The following is a 23,142-nucleotide window of genomic DNA, read 5'->3' as shown; positions in this document are numbered from 1 at the left end:
CTCATGGTGAAGAACCTCCTCCTCACATCTAGCCTGAATCTCCCCACCTCCAGCTTCATTCCATTCCCCCTAGTTCTATCACTACCTGAGATCCTGAGAAGTCCTTCCCCAGCCTTCCTGAAGGCCCCCTTCAGATACTGTAAGGCCACAATTAGGTCACCTCAGAGCCTTCTCTTCTGCAGACTGAACAGCCCCAACTCCTTCAGTCTGTCCTCATAGGAGAGGTGCTCCAGCCCTCTGATCATCCTTGTGGCCCTTCTCTGGACACGCTCCAGCACCTCCACATCCCTCTTGTAATAGGGGCTCCAGAACTGGACACAGTACTCCAGGTGGGGTCTCACCAGGGCTGAGTAGAGGGGGAGGATCACCTCCCTCGACCTGCTAGCCACACTTCTCCTGATGCAGCCCAGGATCTGATTGGCTTTGCGGGCTGCAAGTGCACATTGAGAGCTCATGTTGAGCTTTTTGTCCACCAGCACCCCCAAGTCTCTCTCCTCAGGGCTACTTTCCAGCCAGTCACTGCCCAGCCTGTATTTGTGCCTGGGATTGCCTCGACCCAGATGCAGGACCCTTGGCTTTGTCCAGCCAAGTCTTGAATCACAGCATCTCCATCAATTTTGGGTGATCTCTTCCCATGCTGCATTACCCTCCGTGTGAGAAAGCTTTCCCTAACATCCAACCTCAACCTCCCAAGCAAAAAAAAAACACCCAACAAAACATAATGCAAGTGAAACCACAGAAACATGACATGTTGGTGAGGGACATCTTTATAGCATATGGTTTGGCTCCTTGAATGACAGCCAGACTAAATGCACTTGCTCCATCCCAGATTTATTTTTTTTCCCCCAGGTAATTGTCAGTTAGCTCACCTTCAAAATCTCCTGTGAAAGAAAGATCCCAACACCTCCTCAGCCAGCCCAAAGCAAATTACCTCTCTCATGCAGCTCCAGTTGTTCCTTACATTCTACACAAGGGCTGTAGATGATGGCAACAGGGTTGAAAGAGTGTTCTACAGGGCCCCCAGGTCTGGTAGTAGCAGTATAGCCCACCTGGAAATCCTGATTCCTATATCTCATATTAAGCCTTTTTCTAACACTTTTACAAGGACAGAAATCCTTGCCAAACACAATATTACATGACTGTGAAGGGGAAGCAAGGAGAGGCACTCTGAATATATGTGATTTGGCAGGGAAATTGATAGAGGAAAGGACTATTAAAATAAAAACTGTGGTATAAAGAGGTTGAGTTCCACATGTGGCTTCTATTCTTCACTGTTTATCACAGGGGGAAAAAAAAACATGTGATCTTGTTACCTGATGAAAAGAAAATGAGAACAGTGCTATTTGACCATTACTATTCAGTATTTTAGTATGGCAAAATGCCCAACTTTATGATTTTGTGATTCAGGTAAGAACAAGCTGAATTCATCAAAACTGTACTCTAAACCTTACTGTTGCCTCCAAGCACAGACAAGCTAAAAACAAGATGGAAAAAGGGTTCTGCAGTCACTGATGCCACAACCTTGAGGCACCAGGCTGAAGGGGCAAAAATGAAGCATTGACTCAAATCAGTGGGAAAAGAAATGCCTGTTTATTCCAACGGATTTTGGATCAGGTTCAAAATAGGAGAGGGTCATTAAAAGACGGGATGACTGAACAACACCTACTGTATAAGTGCCTGGGATTTTTATAAGCCCCCTCTAAGGCTTCAGATAAGAGTGCAGGAAAGCTCTAGCTGTCAGATTACATTATTTTAGTAAGAACAGTCGTTAGTCCTTCCTTGACTGCAAGCCAATCAATACAAGATAAAGACTCCTTTGGATTTTCCCCCCCTCCCTTTTCATACTTTGTTAAAGTGAGTCAATTCTCTTACCTTGTTGCATAGCAACTTCTGGAGCACTCACCTTTGGCACGTGGATGATGGATGGTCTGGGGATGTGAGTACAGAGTGCAATAACCTCATGACTTATCTCGTTAGCAGCAAACACTGATGACTCCAAGGTAGTAGACACTGACTGAGCAGCAGTGTGATTGCTAGAATTGCTGCTTTTGTGACTGTGTTTTTCAGAGCTTCTGCTGGCTTTGAACATCTTACTGTCCCTTTCTCCTCCTTGCTTGATGCTGCTGGCAGCTCTTGCAGATGGCTGCAAGCACACCGCTGAGGTTGCCTCCGTGCTCTCCTTCTCCATGGCCAGAGGGCTTGCGTTGGGCTGGTCAAGTGGAGTGTTTTCGTGTGTGTTTCCAAAGCAGGTGAGCAGAGCTGAGCAAGGGAAAGGATGCATCTTGGATGACAGGTTATCGGATCCGCTTAGCCTGCTTTCCACATCTGCATAATCAACAGGCTGCATTCGCACCGAAAAGAGCACCCAAAGTGAAAGCCCAGAAATAATGTCATTCCAGCCTTCCTAAAAGAGAGCACCCCGTTTACTGCTGTCAGCAGCATTCAGAAAAGGGGTACTAAACCTCCTGCTCTGTCCTCCACAGAAGTCAGCCCACTAACTTCTCGCCACCGCCCACTCCTATTGTCTGTCAGGCAAAGAAATGCAGGCACAATAAGAAGGTTTGCAGCCCTTGCATGCTCTTCCTGAGAGCTGTCAGCAGCTAAACAAAGCCCTTGCAATAGCCCCATAACCCCGGCGGGCTACGGTTACAGGAGCGGACGCTACAGCACCAGGCGGTCCTCAATCAATAGTGCCGCGGCCTCAAGTTACCTGGTGAAAGAGGCAAAAAGATAATGTAGCCTGAGCTCCCCAGCCATAACATCATCAATACGTGTATCAGTGTCATCATAACAATAGTAGGGCTGGCTCCAATTACGCCGTGCAGATATTTATTAGTGATAAACCCCCAAATTGCTCATCCATCACTGACTCACATCATAAGTGTACTTTCAGGCTCTGGCTGGGCGGTTCTTTGTTAAGAAGGGAAAATGACCGGCTGCTTTGGTCAAAGAGGAGAAGATAGGGTACCGTGTGGGCACCCGACGTTCTGTCAAGTTATGGCATAGGTGGGATCTGTCCTTGCAGCTCCTCTGGCTACATAGCGCTCCTGGCCACGCAGCCTCACCTGAACCAGCTCCTCTCAAAGACACCTGCAGCTCCTCCTGGCTGCCTCCATTCTACACGAAAAACCCGGGAAGCATCCTACTCAAACTCATCTGCTTTCGGGCAGGTGTAAGGGGAGACGTTTCCTTTTTCAGTGTGCAGTGGCTCAGGGCTGGCTGCTAAAACAAAAATATGTGGGAAGTAAGGGAAGGAGGGAGAGTTTGTGGTTAGAGCATCTGCCTCCAGAAAATCCCAGCTCCTTCTTTTTTGCACTGCTACAGGCTTCCTGTGTGACAGCAGAGATGTTACTTGATCTGTCTGTGAAAAGAAGGAGAGTAATCACTTCTCTTTTTTCCACCCACTGTCCATATCCTGTCTCTTTGGAGAAGGCTACAAACTATTGAGAGCAGCAGCTTGCTCTTATTTGCTTTTAAGCTGCTCTTACTTTGCATCCATCAGGGTGAACATGGATCACTCTGGAAGTGAATCCCTTGCAGATGGATCTGTTTTGTAACCACCTGGACGCTCTGATCTTCTGCACAGCACTTTGGGTGCCTGTTGGAAAGTATTGTGCTTTGCTTTAGGCAGCAAGTAAATAAAAGTGGGTTTAAAGTGGTTTTTTTTCTCTTTAAAAATCACTTCATTTATTTACTGGATCTGACCTTGGATGCTGCTTTCCCTTGGTTTCTAATTGATCAAAAGCAGATAAGAGTACTTCTCTCTCACACATGTGTCAGACATTGTGAGTTATTCCAGTATCACAGCAGCAGAAGATCGGGAGGATCAATCAGGGAATTTCAAAGGCAATGGAAGTATCCATAAGCCTGGGTATACATTTGAGTTTTATAGACCCACTGAGGATATGAATCTGAACTTGTGTCACACAAGATTTCACACAAGATTTTTATACTAATTGGATTTCCATACTCAGTGGGAAGTGACTACTGGAGCAAAGTCTAATGGAGCCCAAACACCAGGAATGAATTTACAGAATTTACAGAATTCACCAGGTTAGAAAAGACCTTTGAGATCAAGTCCAACCTATTATCCAACACTAACTTATCCACTAAACCATGGCACCAAGCACCCCATCCAGTCTCTTCCTAAACACCTCCAGTGATGGTGACTCTACCACCTCCCTGGGCAGCCCAATCCAATGGTCAGTCACTCTTTATGTGAAAAACTTCTTCCTAACATCCAGCCTAAACCTCCCCTGGTGCAGCTTGAGACTGTGTCCTCTTGTTCTGGTGCTGGTTGCCTGGAGAAGAGACCAACCCCCACCTGGCTACAACTTCCTTTCAGGTAGTTGTAGAGAGCAAGAAGGTCTCCCCTGAGCCTCCTCTTCTCCAGGCTAAGCAACTCCAGCTCCCTCAGCCTCTCCTCATAGGGCTTGTGCTCCAAACCCCTCACCAGTTGGGTAGCCCTTCTCTGGACACATTGAGCAACTCAACATCTTTCCTAAACTGAGGGGCCCAGAACTGGACACAGGACTCAAGATGTGGCCTAACCAGTGCTGAGTACAGGGGCAGAATGACCTCTCTGCTCCTGCTGGCCACACTGTTCCTGATGTAGGCCAGGATGCCATTGGCCTCCTTGGCCACCTGGGCACACTGCTAGCTCATGGTCAGCCTACTGTCCACCAGCACCCCCAGGCCCTTTTCTGCCTGGCCTCTCTCCAGCCACTCTGACCCCAGCCTGTAGCACTGCCTGGGGTTGTTGTGGCCAATATGTAGAACCCAGCACTTAGATGTGTTAAATCTCATGCTGTTGGACTCTGCCCATCTGTCCAGCCTGTCAAGGTCCCTCTGCAGAGCTCTCCTACCCTCTGACAGATCAATACCTGCCCCCAGCTTGGTGTCATCTGCAAACCTACTGATGATGGACTCAATCCCCTCCTCCAGATCATCAATAAAGATATTGAACAGCATGAGATTGGCTGAAGGTTGACACTGAATACACCCCTCTCTGCCTTGCCAGGAAGGGTTAGCATTTTAGGGGACTGTGAAAATGTGTATTCCCTTAGGGAAATCATTCTACTCATGAGTAGTTTGGAAAAAAAACCATACAGATAAAAAGTAAACCAAGCTGGTGAGACTACAGAGGGCTAGAAATTAAGAACTAGACTAAAATCAACCAGTTGTGCTGTCCTACTGAATATTTAAAACCAGGATGATTCCCAGAGCTGGAAGGATGCATGCAGGCACTCCTAGAGTTAAAGAAAGTCATTGTTTTGTATTTTTGGCCATGCAAATAAGATTCGTACCAAACCAAAGTCCTGGGCCTGGGAACCAGAACCCAACCTTCTACTGCTGAAATGGGTACAGTACAGATTATTACATTGACTTAGCTCTCTTCCAGATTGCTTCCATCAGTGAAAGCTGGCAACACCTGAAGGCTGCTTAATAAATTAATTCTTTTACAACATGAGCCACTAGTTTCTGAGGTGGATTTAGAGTCTTGTTCTTAAAGCTGGCTTAACAACAACTGAAATGAAACTTCTGTCTGAGCACAAGTTGTCCTTGAGACAGGAGCAGAATCTTTTCTTTTGTAGTTTAAAGGATTCAAGATTAAAAACCATATCATTGTTCTAAAATGTCCTTTTATGCACTAATGACACTTGAAGCTTCTAAGCCAAAGTAACATTTTAATATAATTGGCATTTTGTCACCGATCAGCTTCATTTACTTTCTGCTCTCTTCTCTGTTACACAACTGGACAACTTTACACTTTGATAGAAATTGTCCATTTTTCACTCTCCCCCACTGCTATTAACTAGTGTGACTGTAAGCATTGTGTAAAACAAAGGAGCAATGACAAAACACTTCCTTAGCTTCAATGACTTTACTTGACAGAAAGTTTTCTTTTGAATTTGCAAATAAGCCTCTGTGCAGCCCTTTTAAAGCAACAGAGACCTGCCTGGTGGCCAAGTTTTAGCAGTCACCACAAAATAATCCTCACTTTCAAAAGGATTATCTTGTTTGTAACTTAGAATCATATAATGTTTGTTGGAGTTGGAAGGGACCTTTAAAGGCCATGTAGTCCGGCACCCTTGCAGTGAACAGGCTCATCTTTTAACTAGATCAGGTTGGTCAGAACAACCTGACTTAGAACGTTTCCAGGGATGGGGCATCTACCACCTCTCTGGACAACCTGTTGCCATGTTTCATCATCCTCTTTGTAAAAAATGTATTCCCTATTATCTAGTCTGAACCTCCCCTCTTTCAGCTCAAAACCATCACCCCTTGTTCTATCACAACAGGTCTTGCTAAAAATGACTGTCCCCATCTTTCTAATAGGTCCCCTTCAAGTCCTAAAGTCTGCAATAAGGTATCCTTGGAGCTTTCTCTTCTCCAGGGTGAATGACCCCAAATCCTTTCCTCACAGAAGAGGTGTTCCAGCCTTCTGATCATTTTCATGACCCAGATCTGCTCCAACAGGTCCATATCTGTCTTGTACCAGAGTCCATCAATCTGGATACAGTATTCTAAGTGGGGTCTTATGAAACCAGAAAAGAGAGTCCTCTCCTTTGACCTCCTGCCCATGCTTCTTCAGACTGGAAACATATCTTAGATGCAGCAGATACATCTCAGGATCCTCATGGCCCGATCCTCATGGCCTGATCCAGTGCCCCAGAGCCATCCTCCATCCTCCCAGCCAGTCGTGGAACGACTGCTCTGCTTGTACAGGTCAGCACATGCATGCAGCAGATTGCCAGATGCCCTTTTGGAAACAGATGAGTTGAAGGCCACTTTTCCAGTGGGAATTTCCCAGATGGCTCTGATTTTCCCAGCTTTTTGCATAACTGGCTTGGGAAAGGGGATGGGGGTCTCAGCCTTCCCTTCGCTGGTCTGCAGCTGTTACTGTTCCCTGCAGCAACAGGCAAGCTCCACTAGGGTGTAAACAGAAATGCCAAACGGGCCCTGATTGTGGGAATCATTCTCCGGCTGCCCCTTTCCTGCTCCACTGGCTGAGACAATCTCCCTTCCAGTTGCACACCACAGATGGCTAATTAGGATCATGAAGAGAGGAAATCTGCTCTGTGGCCTTCTGTGCTGGGAATGGGCTCTTCTTTATGCAGATGAGATCCATCGCTGTGCAGTTCTGCCTTTACCATATGCAAATGAAGGCAGACAGAGGGAGTCCAGCCCACACTGCAGCCCCAGCTGCGGCACAGTTCTGCCCTCAGGGACCAGGAACTTAATTTTGGGCATGGACAAAGGGGAGAAATGGGGCATGCAAAAGAAAGGAGCAAAGTCTTGGAGCAGAAAAGACAGACCTCTGGGTTCTTTTTATCCCCTCTGATGTCTTCTTTGAACTCTCCCCATATCTACCTAAAAAAATATTTAGTGCTATTTAACTTCAAGGCACTGTCATTATCTCTCACTCTTAAAATTGCCTTTTGCTGCTCGACTGTGCCAATTACAATGTGGCAACTACCTCCCAGTATAAATTCACTCAATTCCTTTGACTCTGCAAGTCTTTAGTTGACCAAGTTTCTGTGGCTAACAGATGGATTTGCTGATCTGAGAGCCACAAGGAACTCTGCCAGGTACCCTATGCCACACATGGGCCACAAAATTTCACTCTGAAATTTCTGATGCAGGGACAAATACTTCTATTTCCTTCTTCACCCACAAAGAGAGGCCTGAAAATACATCATCAGACAGGATTTCAGCCATACATATTGTTCTTTGCATTTTGTAGGGCTGCTGAACAAAATCTGGTCTTCATTTCCAGTGCAGCAGTGGTCTGTGCATAATAAAAACCAGAATCAATTTAAAAGGGCAACATAGAGAGATGTTTTAAAATTTTATAATTGTACTTTGGTTTGTATTTCTCTGTAAACCTTTGGGTGTTTTGTAGAAACACCCTGAAAATGCAAACATTTTGTTTACATGAAGAAAAACTCTTTTTTCTCAGTATTAAGAAGTCATCTATCCTGCTAAAAACAGTGTCCTAATGTTCAGAGGGAACCTCCAGTGTTTCAGTTTGTGCCCATTGCCTCTGGCCCTCAGTCTTCTTTTCTCCAAACTGAGTGATCCCAACTCAGCCTTTTCTCATAGAAGAGATGCTCCAGATCCTTAATCATGTTAATGGTCTTTTGGTCAACTCCCTTTAGTAAGTTCATGTCTGTCTTGTACTGGAGACCCTAAAATTGGACAAACTACTACAGATGGGGTCTCATGAGAACAGAGTAGAGGGGAAAGATCGCTGCCCTTGACCTGCTGGTAATATCATTTGTCTTCTTTGCTGAAGGGCACTGTGCTGGCTCAAGTTCAACTTGGTCCTTTTCTGCCAAGGTCCTTTTCTGCCAAGGTCCTTTTCTGCCAAGGTCCTTTTCTGCCAAGCTGCTTTCCAGATGAGTGGCCCCCAATATGTTACTAGTGTCTGGTGTTATTCCTTCTCAGGTGCAGGACTTTGCACTTTTCCTTGTTGAACTTTATGAGGTCCCTGATGGGAAACTGTCAAGGTCTGGATAGCAGTATGATCTGTTGGTGCATCAGCCACCCCTGACAGGTTGGTGTCATCTAGTTTACAACTACATAAAATCTATTTCAGGCAGAAGTTGGTGACATAAAAAACTTCATGCACCGAGTCAAAGAACAGCAGTCAGCAGTCAGACCAACAGGCTCAGGTGCAACAGCAGAAGCTGGGTACCAACTGCTTGACCTAAATCAGTGTGTGCAGCTGGTGGACAGTGCTGCCCTTCAAGGTTGTGCTGCCTGCCTGCACGTGCAATACAGGCAGTTTCTGACCACCTGGCTGAAATAAGAGTGTGTGGGGGTGTTCTGATGCAATCCACTTGTTTGATGTTCACTTACAGTGTCTGAGCTAAACATGGACAGCAGAGTTTGCTGTTGCCTCTGCACTGAGGCTCTGCAGGCATTTCACTGCCTCAGCTCCTTACTGAAACCTCAGAGGTGATGATCCAAAGGCACCTCTGTAATGCCCTGAAAGCTAATCATCCAGAATTTCAGGCAATGGGAATGGTACCCCAGATAGAGAAGCATTAGTAGGAGGTAGTCATTTTTACATTTAGAATTTTCCCTAAGCACAGCTGGCTCCTCACTACCAATCACTGAGTCCATCCTCATCTGAGCCTGCAAGATGGTCTATAGTGGAGCTATTGCCATTTAACCTCCATACAGCTTCCACACTTCAGGTTTCATTTGTTTGATTGAGCCTTTACACTTTTTTTCATCTTCCCAAACCCGCAACAGGCACTTACACAGCTCGCAGGTACAGCTTTCCACTGCTTGACTTGCCAGGGTCAATTTTGCTGGCTGCATCTGGCTGCCTGATTAAACAGGCAGGAATTCCCACCTCAGTGCCCACAATGAATCTAACAGCAGCCTTGCTCTCATAGACTGCTCTGATTTCAATGAAAATGTTTTTTAAATAGCTGCTTCCCCCTCACACCCACCCTTCAACTTCATGGCAATATAATCAGGTCATGATAAAACACTGCCCAAGTATGTTTGACTCTACCTTTAAGAACAAATATTTGGCAAGAACAAAAGTCATGTGCACAATCAAGGTGCTTCAGGCTTGGGAAACCTGGCCATTTAATACACATGCCTCAAATGTGAAATTAACAGCAAAATCTGAGGAGCAACTCTGAAAATCTTATTGCAGCAAAATGTCTTCTGAAGATGGGGGATAATGGCAACCAGAGTATGATTTAGGTGTGAAAGAGCCAAGCAAAACTGTTATAGGGTTGTTTAAGGCTTTATGAATGAGTCAGTACTGCTACAGTTAAAACTCCTAGTTCCCAGAAGCACATGAAAATGCCAGAATTGCAGATTCCACTTTTAAAATATGTTTCTGAGCCCTTGGGCTTGTACAAGAGAGTCTGAAGACTCATCCTGGGAGTAATCAGTAACACACTGACATATGCCTATAGCTCTGCAGAGCTTTCGCAGAGAAGAGACAGTGAGTGCCCTTTAGTAGGGAGGCAACAGATCTTTCACCATCACACAGAAATGTGCTATCAGGCCAGTGTTCCATGTTGCACCTCTCTTCTGTTCAGCACATGATCACTCTATTGGTGTCCCACTGGATCTACCTGCATTGAGCATGGGGTGACTGCAGGGCAGAAGAGCAGTGGAGGCTCCTGGGCTCTGGATGCATCACATCTCCTATGCCCAAAGGCAGCTCCTCCTACTGCTCTGCCATTGTGGAGCTGATGGTGCACAGAGAGAGGACAGGCATGCAGGGGCTATTAGAAGGCATATTTTAACAAATAAAAAAGATGCAAATTTGGCAGCCTGAAAGCTGCTAAGTGCGAGCACTGCTCCCCTGCTCTTGCTCCCCTCCTACAAGATATTTAATTCAGGATAGCTCCCAATTTCAAAGCTGCATTTTCTGCCCAAGAAATCTCTCAGAGGAAAGAATGAGGAGAAGCATTGTCCATGTTTCCAACACAGACACGGACCCCTGCCCCAGCACTAACAATAATGTTAACTTACAAGGAGTTCTTGTCTTGGCTCAGCAGCAGCCTGCCTTCAGCACTCCCTACAAGAGACAGCTTCACCTATATACACTAGCTATGAGCACAGAAAGGGAGGTCAGATCCCAGCCTGTGTCCTTTTGGCAGAACCCTCCTTTATGGCTCACTTGCCAGCAACAGTAACTAGTGTTCCACAACTTTCTTCTCTGCCACTGGCTCTATTGTAGGCAGACAAAAGGCTTGCTCTTGGCATGTGATGTTGGGAGACAGAAGGCACCTCTTTTGCCAGAGTCCATGAAATGGTGGTCTCAGCAGTAGGGAGAAAACAGCTTTTCAGGCTGCTGAGTTTGCTAGCATCAGCAAATGCTGACTTACAGAATGAGATAGCTCCAGAGCATTGCGGGCTGATGGCAGGTATTTCTGCATCAGTTAATCGAGTGCAGGAGTCCCACCTGGTGCACAAAACATTTCCACTCCCATGTTTTGTCCAGAGCAAATGTTTTCCTTCTCTATTTCAAAACTGCTACTTAAGAATGTGTAAGACTTGAGTGTCTTTCCCTCTGAATACTTTTACATACAAACCCTTATCAACCCAGGTTCTAAATATCTATAGATCTTTATATATACATAAAAACTCTGAGATCCAGCCACCTCTTCTGAAAGTGAAGGAAGATCTTGTCAGGAAGATGGCTGAATTAATACCTGATAATTAGTGAATAAAGAGAAGCAACCTGATGCCTCTTGGTGATTATAGCTTTCATTTATTTTCCCCGAGACTACCTAGAAATGAAATTTTTGTGTTACATGAAAGATTGCTTCCCCATCCCATTCTCATTTTAAAGTTCTTTTCAGATCAACATGGTTGTGACATTTTCTAGGCCCAGGTGAGCTTGGGAAATCTGAAAATATTAGAAGTCAATGGAAAACTCCTAACTAGAAGAACAATCTTGAGGAGATTTCAACTGCTGGGCTACAACTGACTTCAATGAAACCAACAGAGAAATAAGTTGCTGCTGAAGTTGAACAGGATTATATAAATAGTGACTACAGTTTCAAGGGTCTGCATTTGCTGATGGCCTCCTGACACTTGTGAACTTCTCCTCCCATCTGAACTTGCTGATCTGTGGAGATCCCTTCCAAGCCCTCCCTTCCAACCCCTCCCTTCCAACCCCTACCATTCTATGATTCTATGATCTGTGAGGCCAGAGTGCTATCCTTAAGAATCCAACACTTCCCACCATCACAGAGGAACTGCGCCAGTGGACGGATTCAAACTCCCATTAGCTAAGGATAAGCCAACTGTTTGTAGTAAAACTAGCAAGCCTTAGTGTAAAACCTGTTGAGAGTCTTTACCTGATCATCAGAGGACTTCAGCCAAACTAGAGAGATTAATTTTCAGGTAGTTCACCACCTCCTTTTTAAAAGCAGATGTACCCAGATCACTTACAAATATGTGTATATGAGTATAGATAGTATATATCCATCAAACTGTCTACCTATGTTTGTAACAGACATCTATGTTTGTAACAGAAAATACTGAAAATTCACTGAAACATCAGACAGGACAGGCTTGATTCACTGGCCTCAATACATGTATCTAAAGCCACTTCAAACTCTCTCAGCTGAGAGATGTTTCAGTGTGGGCAGACGCAACATAGGACCTCCAGGAGATGCACATCCTTCCAGCCCAGCTCGAAGTCACACAGGATTTCCTCAGGCATCCCAAATAGCACAGGAGATGTATGCTCAGTTAAGTGATTCAAGTCCAGGTTTTCCAGATGAGACAGGGCTGCCAAAGTTCCGATGTGAACTCTTAGGCATTTATTGAAGCATGTAGTTCATTTATTGAAGTATGTTAATACTAGAAGTTTGCTTTGTACCACTTTTACTGTTGCATTTAACCAGCTGCAACTGGAGTCCTTTTTCTACTGGTGTTTGACATGGCACTGAGTTGCAGAATTAACAGCATATTTCAAGAGCCTCCGATGCATGATCTAGCTTCTTTCCCAAGTACTGCATTTGTTTTATTTTGTTCCTCTAGCTAGTAGAAAGTAGGTCTCACTTTTCCCAGGATGGGTTAGGTTACCAGAGGAAGCTTTCTTCCTGCTATGAAGTGATCTCCTGCCAGTCTCAGACTTTGGGATCAGGTCAGATCCCACATGTCAAGACTGAAGCTGTTCACTTCAGGATTCAGTATGTCCCAATCCATCCTGCTGACACCCACATCTTTCACAGTATGAGGGTGCCTGAGCAGTGTAACCCAGGATGGGAGACAACCTTTTGGGTGGAGCTGGAGGGGATTCTGCTCACTACCACAAGGAGATGAGACATTTTTGAGGCAAAAGCATGATTAACAAGCCCTCTGCTTTGATTTTATGAGCTGTACCAAGGCCTTCTGCTGGTCTTCTGGGTCCCACATGTTCTGTACTTACAAGTAAGCTCATGGGCTCTACCTGTATACATCACAGAATCACAGAATTGTATACATTCCTTCAAATGAGCAGAATGTCCTGGAGTAGGGCAATTTTCTAGCTATGCTGCCATCCATTGTATAAATCCCTGATTGCAGGGGATTTGAAGAATGCCAAAACAAGAGAGTTAAGAGATCAAATTCTTCGAAATCTTCTGAAAACTTCAGTTTAGCAGAGTAAAATGAGGTGGCAAAGCCCTTGGGTATCTATAGAATTTGGCTAAGTATAATACACCAAGACGGGAAAAGATGCATTTTGAGTAGCAAAAGGAAAGCAAAGCAAAATCCAGGCTTGTTCAAGAATTATTCCCAAACATCAAGGATCTATGGATTATGGACTAATCCCCAAAAAGGAACATGTAGGTACATTTACAGTACATTGACTCTCCCATCCATTATAAGACTACATGTGCAAGGTGAAACACTTCAGTTTTGTCCTTTGTGCTCTACAATCAGATACTGAAAAACACTCAAACCATTGTTTTTCAGGATTCTGCCTTATTCAGTAGTGTTATCCACAGGGACCCTGCCTCTTTTCCTTCACTGCTAAGATGAAAGGGACATGCCTTCCAGGATAGACAAGATGGATTTGTGGCCAAGGAACTGCCTGTGGAAGTTCCAACCAGTACCAAATACCTTCATATGAGATTATAAATTGATGTGATTTATGGCTGCTGCTTCTCAGCGCTGCTTCTCAGTGTTAGCAGCTAATGCTTAGACTGAGACTTCTGCTGGTCAGTGTACTCCTTGCCCTGCCTGGACCAAAGTTAGGGCATTCCCATATGGTGATGGCACTGCAGGCAGTCCCTTGCTGCCTCTGTGAGCAGGACACGCTTTAAACTCACCAGGAAACAAACCCCAGGAAAGCAAACTCCATTATTTTTGCTAAACTTCATTTTCTGAAGAACTCTGTGGGGAAGGAGTCACATGTTGTGTTTTGTTAGGAGACTTCACATATTGGCAACCATCAGCAGACTGGGAATGTATCATTGGAAATGCTGCGCCGGCTCCCAGCTAAAATCTTAGCAGAGCTTGGATGCAGCTTATGCAACATGGCCAGACAGATTTAAAGCTGCCTCACACCAATATATCTTGTGTTTGTAAATTACAAACTCTGCCAGCATCAGGCACACTTAGAATCAATAAGGAAACAAATCCCCACTCTGCTTGGGTATTGATTTAACTACACTGACGTAAATTCAAATATAGTAAAGCAATAGAGCTCCCTAGTATTGACATAAAAATACAGGTCAGAAGTACTTTTAGTGGTATCTCTTGTCTTAAAAAAAATATTATTTTATCAAGATTAATTTTTTTCCCCCATAGGTTTCCCTCTGAATATGGCTGAACAGTCACAAGCAGGCAGGTTAGTTCCTGAAAAGATATAAGAGGCAACCCAAGAACATCACAGAAAAGAAGAAACCTCCAGGAAAGGTGGGAAAACCATAAGGCAGTACATGCTAGTTCTGTCCTCCAAAGCTCAGCTGTCTCTGTTTGCCTATATCTGTGTGCATAAACAGGCATGTGAATTCTACCAGTTTTCTACCAAACTAAAAGGAACTGAAGCCACTTGCACCTGCAGTCCAAGATTAAATTAAACTATCATGGGACCTGGAGAGGACTGGATTCTATGCCAGTTTGTAGTAGAAATTTCTTACTGGGTCTAAGCCAAAGAATATTAATAAGAAAATCAGAAGAGTGGATGCATACAAATGGTAGCAATGCACAGCAAGAGGCAGATTGTTTCCTAGCAACACAGGCTTTAGGCTGGTTAGTTTTGGTTAGCATATTCTGACTAATAGCTGCAATTTTTATTTGTATTGCTGCTCACTTGCCTAACTGTGCTGGAAGACAGAAAAAGCAATAGAGAATGTAGGACAGAATACATCTGTGCTAGACTACATGTCTGAAGGTAAGATCTCTGCATGTGAGGGTCTTGCCCTATCTTTGAAAACCAATGGGCTTGAAAGCACCTCTGCCACGTGAACTAGTCCAGACCTGGGCTTTGTGCTTCAGGAAGCTAAGCCAGGGTGCAAGAGTTTCACCTCCACTGTGTTTTGGCACTTCCCTCCCTATGCCCATTCCATAGTACTCCAGGAATACCTCATGGCTAATTCTGCTCTCAGTATCGCAGCGAGCGAGCCTTGACTTCACTGCTAATAGGCCCTTCCCTTTTATTTTATTATCATTATTTTATTTTTATTATTTATTTATGGATTTTGTCTTGCCAGATTGAGACCTCTGCTCACCTATTGCACAGGAAATAATTAGCAACGACAGGCCTCTTAGTAACCTTTTCCAAAGATGTTTGAAAAATGCCTTGCACTGGCTAGGGTGCTACAAAAGCAATTCTTAGCAAAAATCCCAACCCTCCCTTTAGACAGTATCTGTGATTAATATGGGCTTGATATCAGTGTCAGATAAAGGTCTGAGTGGAGATTTTCAGGTGTACACTTAATCAGGTTACACCAGCTCCTTAGTCAAGCTCACAAGGTCTGCTCCATACAGACCCTGATCACCTCTCCCCAGCAGCCAGTACTTCCAGAGCTCAGCATCTCTCAGCCTTCTGGAGAGCTCCATGTATTTTAAGTCCAATTTCCTTTCTACAAGGGGAAAGAATGTGAGAGATGTTTTAAAGAGCATGCAAGTTTTCACATTGTTCTTAACTCCTCTGTGCTGCTGGAGAGGAAAGAATCACAGAGTTCATGCAAATGCTGTGGGGCAATTGCTGCAACACAGGGGATGGTGTAGCCAGGGAGACCAGAGGTTTCACCCTAAAGGATGTGGCCTTGCAGTCTTGTGCTTTTACAGTGATCTGTCTGCAGGTCCAAGTATTTAAAGACAAGGACCAGGGCCTTGACAGCCTTTGACATCTGTACTGGTGATGGCAACAGCACCTCTGTCTCACTTCTTTCCCTGTGTTTTGGGATCACCACAGCCTTCCCCTTCACAGGAGAAAGGCTGTAAAATAAATCTTTCTAGGAACCAGAGAAGTCACAGTGGAGAATGAATCATGAGAAGTGCCCAGCCATGAGAAAAGCTTATGCTACCCCTTGCACTTCACTAGGACAAAAACAGCAGATCCACAAGCCACTGGAAATGAGGTTTCATTCAGTCCACAGGACTGACTATGTCTTATATTCAGTTTTTATATGCTGTGAAAAACTGTCTGGGTAAGAGGGAAGCAAGCAGGTTTTTGACATACAAAGAAAGACAGCCCTGATCAGCTGAAGAAGGAGAAGAGATTTCATTTATTCAAGTTATTTAAAACTGCAGTCTTTGTTAGCAGCTGCTCAACTTGAACAAGCCAGCTCTCTCTGAAGGAGCTGCGACTGCTCCTCCTGCACTGCAGAGCTGGGAGAGTGCCACAGGCGTGACTCATCCACACAGGCCTCCAACAAAGGCTTCTCTGGCTAGGAGGAAAGTGTTAAGCCCCCAACTCTTTACTTTTCCTGGCCTAAGATGAGCAGAGGGAGGGAAGGAGAGTACAGAACTATTTATTTCCTTTTCTGCTTAGATTTAGAAAGGCTAAAGAACAAAAAGTGTCTGCAGGCAGGAAGGGATAAATGAATGTGACTAGACAATGAGACCCCAAAGCTCAGCAATTTGCTTTGAAACCTCAAGCTACTTTGAGCTCATCAAGAGCCCTCTTAAACTTATCATAGATTTTTGGCAGGAGCATGTGAGCACCCACTGGGCAACTGATTTCAGGTACAATTTTTGTGGGTGTGTTACTGATGGCTCCACAACAACTGAACCGCAAGTTGAGGCAAAAGAGAGAGGATGCTGCCAAGTGGGAAATGCTTTCACACCCTCAGAAACCCATGGCATAAGATGGCACCTAAAACCCCAGGGGTGTTGACTGCCATAAGCCACTTGAGATCATGGGACTCCCTCTTCAATGGGGTAAAACTCATGGCAAAGCAGAGGGCACAGCAGCTCTAGACCTGCTTGTAAAGGGTGTTGACAATAAACAAACAATGTATTTTCAAGGCGATATTGAACTAAGTCATCACTATTTGGCAATGTTTTGTTTAATTTTGTACCTATAATGAACCCCAAAGTTAAGCCTTGGATTGTGTCAGTCTGTCACTTGAGTAAGAAGCATACTGACTGTACAATTAAATGAATTAATGATTAAGGACTTCTCTTCATGGCAGAATGCATCCCATTGAGAGCAGTGGGGTATTCCCACTAGCTTTTACAGCATAGCCAGACCACCTGTGGTTCTGTGTCAAAGATGAGTCTCCCACCTCTACCCATCTAGTCTGTCCCACCAGGAACCATGGTGGATAAGTTCTCTTCAGCACAGGGAGTGGAAGCTGATCCACCAAAATCTCTGTATCTCTTTCAGCCAGGCTGATTCACTGTTTATTGGCACACCAGGGAATTCCCAGTGGTTTGGCTCGTTTCCTAACTTCTCCCTTAGTATGACTGTAAGTTCTTTGAGAAGATCTTGTCTTTTTGCTCTGTGTTTGAACACCACTCAGAGGAATAGCCTCTGGGCATGAGAACAGACCAGAAAAATCCCCAAATGATAACCTGGGAAAATCCAGAGCTGAAAAATGCAGAATTCTTCAAAGAGCAGGCCTCCAGAAGAAATTAGTTCTGTACATGTGTCAGCTGAAGCTGGCCTAAAACTGCTTCTTAGTGAAGTAAGGGACAGAAAACTTGCCCCTTGTAAGCAGTGCACCTTCTGCAGCACCTTCTTCTGCACCCTGTGAAGATCCCAGGGATTCCCTTAGTGCTTCTAAAGAAGCGGAGTCCCTGCAGCATGTGATTAACAGCAAAGCATGGAGAGACTGTACAACACAAACCACCTCACTACACAGAGTTCCTGTGGTAAGATCACAGTATCACCAAGGTTGGAAGAGACCTCAAAGATCATCAAGTCCAACCTGTCACTACATACCCCATGACTAAACCATGGAACCAAGTGCCACATCCAATCCCCTCTTGAACACCTCCAGGGACAGTGACTCCACCACCTCCCTGGGCAGCACCTTCCAATATATCAGTTGACAGAATGTGTCCCAACTGTCTGGACCCCATGTCTGCTCTGAATGCCAAGTTTTTCAGTCTCCATCAATACATGTAGCATTCCACAAAAGGAATAGCTATTCTTTCAGAGACAGTTCTCTGGATCCAGGTCACTAAACCCAGAATATTCCACAGTAAAAAATATTGGGTGCCTACAATACCTCTGAAGCCCTGAAGTTGTCATGAAGAAAGAACAGTGCAACTGTCTGTCCATCAGCTGCTCAGCCTCCCTCCTTTGCATCCCTGGCCTTTTCCTGTTTCAGTCTGGAAAGGTAGAAAGGGATTTCAGTGTATCTATTCAGTCATCAGCTGATTAGCTGCCAATAATGATGTTAATTTTCCATTGTTGTAAGAGGCTGTTTAGGGCCTCAGGCAGTGACCAGGGAAGCTTCTGGAAAGAGTCCCACTGATTTCAATGGCTGTCAAAAAAAAAGAAAGAAAAAAAAAAAGGCAGCTATATATGCCAAAAATTAAACACAGATCCTCCACATTCACTTCACACAGGCCACAGGACTGGCCTCTGTTACTCGTAATTGTCATTATTATTGTCATTACTAGATTTGAATTAATGCCCATAAGTGCAGATGGACAGAGATTTTTATTGAACACAAATTCTGCCATTTAACTAAGACTTTCTCAGAACTTAAAACAAAGGAGAGTGGTTCTAAATGCTGTGCTTTTACTTTTGCATCCCCCCAGCTGCTGACCAGCTAGGGGTATCCACAGCAAAACCTGAATTTCTTTTAAATGAATTGCAAAATCAGTCCAAAAGTTCTTTACATACTGCAACAAATAAAATAAAGACAAATACAATAAAAAAACTTAAGCAGCAGAAACTGGTAAAGCTGCTGCAGGAATGTTAACAAGACAGGGATCATTAGCACTTACAAAAAATTACATCACTTGCTCTTTAAAAACCAAATTATAATTTCATCTTTTAACTTTATAGATAATGGGGAGTTTGTGAGAAAGGAAATTGTTCTGTCAGCTCTGCATGTGTCCCATTAACACTTTTTTAATAAAAGGAGCTCAGAATCTATCACCACTTTGATCTCAGTTCAATAAAGCTCATCTTAGCACTGGTTTTAACATGGGCATTTAATTGTGTTTAATCATCTTCTGCAAAAATCAATTTAGTTGACATGATACTGACCAGAGCTGGTCAGCAGAGATACGGAAGAGCTGTGTTCTAGCCACCCCATCCAATTACACACACCCCTACACAGGCAACTGATTAATGTGGTTATCCTCACAACACCCTCGGGAGGAAGGGAAGATGTTACTCTTGGTTTGTTGGGGTTTTTTCAGTAAAATTCACTTCCTCAAGGTCACATAGTAAATCTATGACAGTGCACAGAATTAACTTCTTGTTTCAAGCTGGCACACTCACACCTAAATCAGTTCTTTGCTTAATTTTAAGACATCTGTCACTAACCAACCTGAGGCTGATCACAACCTATTTTGGTAGTCAGCTCTTCTTAAACTGCTGATTCAAACACTGCTCAGTTTTGGATTGAATTTGTCCTGGAGAGTGCAAACTCCATGCCACTGCTTAATGGACACAAGGTTTTGCATCCAGAGCAAAAAAAAAGTTAATTTCAGGCATATTTTACCATGGAGCTTGCTTGGAAAGCTCTGGGCTTGTCTCATGGCACAACTTAGATCTGCATTATTAACCATAACATTTTATATTTATAGAGCATCCTCCAGCCAAGGATCTCAGTATACTTCCTATCTATTATTAAAAGCTTTCAACATTCCTGCAAAGTGAATTTGACATCATTTAAGAGATGGAACATCTAGGACATGAAGAGGCCAAAAAATTCAAAAGAGGCTAGTTGAAGATTTGTAAATTATTTTCTTTGGGGAAAAACAAACAAACAAACAAAAACCAACCAAAAACAAAGAAAGAAAGAAAGAATTTGTAATATGTCTAAAAGTTCTGAGACTTCACAACAGCAATGAAGTTGTTCAGCCAACCATGACCAGCACAGATGTGCCTAGAGATGATAGTGCCTGATGCAGTCTACAGTAATTCCCAAAACAGTCATGAGAATATTACATATTTCTTGTTTTATAATCACAGACTGTACATGCAGTTACCTGTGGCATGTACTTATTCTTATGCTAAAGAAAGTCACACATATTTGATTTTCATAACAGCCAGCTAAGTCTTGCCAAAGGTGACTTGCGCTAGTTGTCAGCTCTAGCTACAAAGTGTGTCTGCTGTGTTTAATTGGTCTTTAGTTCACAGAATCACAGAATGTTAGGGGTTGGAAGGGACCTTGAAAGATCATCCAGTCCAGCCCCCCGCCCTGTCAGAGCAGGATCAGCTAGAGTAGGGCACACAGGAACACATCCAGGCAGGTTTTGAATGTCTCCAGAGAAGGAGGCTCTACATCTTCTCTGAACAGCCTGTCCCACTGCTCTGTCACCCTCACAGTAGGAAAGTTTTTCCTTATGGCACCTCCTATGTTCCAGCTTTTACCTGTTGCCTCTTGTCCTGTCATTGGACATTACTGATCAGAGCCTGACTGTCCTCCTGACACTCACCTTTCATATCTTTATAAACATTAATGAGCTCACCCCTCAGTCTCCTCTTCTCCAAAGAGACCCAGCTCCCTCAGCCTTTCCTCACAAGGAAAGTTCCTCCTTACTCCTGTCCAGAATAATCTGCAATTGGCTGAATAGCAGCAAAGAGGTGTACCACAGTAGCTTGGAAGAGGTTGGCACCTTAAGGACAAAGCTGCTTCAAGACAAACTTCCTCAGCTGGAGTCATTGGCTGATTCCCTCAGGATACTTCAGCACGGGTCAGCAGTTCATCTGGTGAACACTGATCAATGCCACAGGTACAGGCTGAAGGTTTGTTTGTTTGATGTTGCAAGAAAATAGGATTTTTCTTACTTTGTAACTCAAGTTTGTGATGTGAAGTGCAATAAAGAATGATTTATTCTGCAGGCACTCAAAGGTTTTTCATGAAAAGACAGAAAGAAAAGATTTTTTACTTACCAGTAAAACTAAATAGACATTTAATATGCTTTATGTCATCTAAAATATTAGAAAATCTTGGGATATTCTGCAACAAACACTCTGGTGTAAGTGGGAAAAAAAAAGGCATCAACTTTACTACAAATCTACTGAGCAGCCAAACAGACTAAACATCACAGAGTTGTTGCACTGCAATTACACGCAGCGTTTATGCCACCTACAGGCATCAATACCAGCCTGGCAACAGGTTTGCCTGCCAGACTTTCTAAATACTTCATCTTTTTTGGACTGCTGTGAGAAACAGTTAGCCCTGACCTCGACCCATAAAAAACATTCTGTTCAGCTAACTAAAAATTAACACAAGCATTTAATTAATTTGACCCACTAAACAAACTTGCCTTTTTCCTATCACTTAGGTACTGTGACTATGAAGCAATGAGGATACTGAATTTAACTTTATCAAGTGACTTTTATTACTTGTGTTGGAATGGCCCTTTAAAGGCCACCTAGTACAATCCCCTCTGCAGGAATATCTTCAACTAGATGAGGCTGATCAGATCCCGCTCCAACCTGACTTGGAATGTTCCCAGGAATGGAGCAATCTACCACCTCTCTGTGGCAGTTTCAACAGAGTCATTGCAAAAAAAGTTTCTTCCTCATATCTAATCTGAATCTTCCCTCTTTTAGTTTAAAACCATCACCCCTTGTTCTATTGCAACAGGCCATGCTAAAAAGATTGTCCCCATCTTTCTTATAGTCCCCTCCAAGTAGTGAAAGCTCACACACAATAAAGTCTCCTCTAAACCTTCTCTTCTCCGGACTGAATAATCCCAGCTTTCTCAGCTCTTCCTCATAGGAGAGATGCTCCAGCCCTCTGATCATTTTTGTGGCCTCTGAACCTGCTCCAGCAGGTCCATGTCTTTCTTGTATGAGGACCCCAGAGCTGGATACAGTACCATTGGTGGAGTCTCACCAGAACAAAGAAGAGGGGCAAAATCATCACCCTTGACCTGCTGGCCAAACTTCCTTTGATACAGCCCAGGATGCAATTTGCACCTGGATTGCAAGAACACATTAGGAGCAGCAAGTGCTAGAGCAAACCAAGAAATAGACTACAGCCTCCTTTGAAACCCAGCAGCTTTGTGGGTGATATACAGATATCCCAGCAGCACATATTCCTGTGCCCAAAATAAGCAATGCAATTTTGGGGACAGATCTTTATGAGTTTGAGAAGCCTCTTTTTATGCAGATAAAATAATTTGTACTTACTTTTATGAAGACAAGTGATGAGGATGGAAGGTTTCCAATAAAAGTATCACCTCCATCAGAACTGTACAGTGTCATGTCACTGTGTGGGGGAAGGGGTTATTTTCAAAGCTGGGGGGAGGGGGAGGCAGGGGTGCCACCTGGAGGACCACTGTCCATGTTCCCATATAGCCAGGTTCTCCCACATCTCTCCTGAGAATTGACTCCACTTGACTGTTCATTTTCCCAGGCCAGAGATGATCACAGGCCATGATCTTGCAGCTGCCATTTCTATCTTCCTTGGAACTAATTTCCTCAGAATTAAGTCAGAACACATACAAGATAATTAAAAGAAGTTCTCTTGACATTCTTTCCTCACCCCAAGGGACATTTTAGAGTGTATGCTATTTACCAGCCACAAAACAGTCTATTTTGTTTGCTTCCACTTTAAATAACCCAGCAGATGTTACTGCCTTTTTGCTGTAATCTCTGTGATTTTCCTACAGTGAGTCAGCTATGGACAGTGCCAGAGGGATTCATTTTTGCATTAATGCCTCTCGGGCTGACTGCATGCTCTCAGGACAAAGAGGTGAGCTTGTGATATATGGTGCTAACAGCTGGTCTGAGAGTGGCTGGTCTGGGTTTTGGGTGCCTGAATTGTACCACAGACTGGGACAGGAAAGGCAGCTCTGATGTTGTGCAAGTTTGTGCAACTGCTTTGTCAGCTGGAAAGCAATACTAAGAGGTTTCAGTACACTACCTGGCTAAAAGAGAGCTAAGTTTCTTGCAAGGGGAGCATGGTGGGCTTGTTTGATGTAGGTACCTGGAGATGTGCAGGAGTTGTCAGATTTGGGCTGAATTAATTTCCTTCTGACTCAGAGGTTTAGCACTCCTGGAGGTGTGAA

Source organism: Melanerpes formicivorus, unplaced genomic scaffold (genome assembly GCF_026170545.1).
Source record: "Melanerpes formicivorus ecotype bairdi unplaced genomic scaffold, bMelFor1.0.p_v2 SCAF_3, whole genome shotgun sequence".
NCBI classification, from domain to species: domain Eukaryota; kingdom Metazoa; phylum Chordata; class Aves; order Piciformes; family Picidae; genus Melanerpes; species Melanerpes formicivorus.
Note: the sequence above shows the minus strand (reverse complement) of the source record.